Consider the following 2,054-nt stretch of genomic DNA (forward strand, 5'->3'; position numbering starts at 1 on the left):
TTAACTATCTTACCCAGGACCGCCGAAGCAGCGTGGACCAGGGGAGAACTATACTTTGTCTTGTATGCCCTCTTCCACATAGGGCAAGCTAGAACTAACTATCTTACCCAGGACCGCCGAAGCAGCGTGGACCAGTGGAGGACTATACTTTGTTCATAACACCACAGTATTGAGTAATGTGCCCTCTTCCACATAGGGCAAGCTAGAATGAACTATCTTACCCAGGACCGCCGGAGCAGTGTGGACCAGTGGAGGACTACACAATCATGAGGTTTGATATCGACTTGTGTGTTTCAATAGGGTACCGATGGTATGTTTTGAACCGATTTGATTTAGCCATTCTGAAGTCATCACTTGGTTGAAGCGCTGAACTAGGGAGGGGCATCGTTTACATATATATTGGTTTTCGCATGCTCTACTAGGTTAATGTCATGAGGTTGGCTATCGAGCATGCCCAAGTGATAACTTGATTGTGTGCTTGTTTGAATTCTTCACATTTCATACCATCGGTTAGTTGTCGAATCATTCCTCGATCTAACCTTCGTTCTTGGTTCATGTATGCTCTCTTCCACATAGGGCAAGCTAGAATTAACTATCTTACCCAGGACCGCCGAAGCAGCGTGGACCAGGGGAGAACTATACTTTGTCTTGTATGCCCTCTTCCACATAGGGCAAGCTAGAACTAACTATCTTACCCAGGACCGCCGAAGCAGCGTGGACCAGTGGAGGACTATACTTTGTTCATTACACCACAGTATTAAGTATGGTGTCCTCTTCCACATAGGGCAAGCTAGAACTAACTATCTTACCCAGGACCGCCGAAGCAGTGTGGACCAGGGGAGGACTATACTTTATACTTCACACACTAGCCATACTGAAGTCATCACTTGGTTGAAGCGCTGAACTACGGCGGGGTAATCGTTTACAGGTTATAATCATATAGCTGCATGCTCATTAGTAGATAATGGAATATTGTATGGCAATATGAGCATGCCCAAGTGATGACTTTGTTTCAAGCTCAACAGGTAGGGTATTGAGTCCTCTTCCACATAGGGCAAGCTAGAATGAACTATCTTACCCAGGACCGCCGGAGCAGCGTGGACCAGTGGAGGACTCTATACTTTATACTTCACACCACAGTATTGAGTACGACTTGCATAAAGCCCCTAATGAGAACCACGAGGGCTCTCTCAATGTAGAACCACGAGGGCTCTAGTACCGATTCTCTCGGTACGGCTTGGTCCGTGTTCCTTTATGCTTGTACTCTAAGTATTAAGTATTGTGTCCTCTTCCACATAGGGCAAGCTAGAACTAACTATCTTACCCAGGACCGCCGAAGCAGTGTGGACCAGGGGAGGACTATACTTTATACTTCACACACTAGCCATACTGAAGTCATCACTTGGTGGGGGTGAACTACGGCGGTATCTATCGTTTTGGTTCGGTCTATATAGGGTCGCTTGCATGCTCATTCGAATATAATGTAATTGTGTATGGCAATATGAGCATGCCCAAGTGATGACTTTGTTTCAAGCTCAACAGGTAGGGTATTGAGTCCTCTTCCACATAGGGCAAGCTAGAATGAACTATCTTACCCAGGACCGCCGGAGCAGCGTGGACCAGTGGAGGACTCTATACTTTATACTTCACACCACAGTATTGAGTACTTCTTGCATAAAGCCCCTAATGAGAACCACGAGGGCTCTCTCAATGTAGAACCACAAGGGCTCTAGTACCGATTCTCTCGGTACGGCTTGGTCCGTGTTCCTTTATGCTTGTACTCTTAGAAAGTCTCAACCCGGAGGTCTTGACTTTGATTGTCATAGTTGGACTACGACGGGGCATCCGACCATTGCTGATCGAACACCCCTGATTCACCATCTTTCGGGTAGGCGGTACGCGTACCTCCGGACGCGGAAGTCTCAACCCGGAGGTCTTGACTTTGATTGTCATAGTTGGACTACGACGGGGTATCCGACTCATCGAATACCCCAGAAGCACACCATCTTTCGGGTAGGCGGTACGCGTACCTCCGGACGCGGAAGTCTCAACCC

This window comes from Anopheles coustani, assembly GCF_943734705.1.
Source record: "Anopheles coustani chromosome X unlocalized genomic scaffold, idAnoCousDA_361_x.2 X_unloc_108, whole genome shotgun sequence".
In the NCBI taxonomy this organism is placed as follows: Eukaryota; Metazoa; Arthropoda; class Insecta; order Diptera; family Culicidae; genus Anopheles; species Anopheles coustani.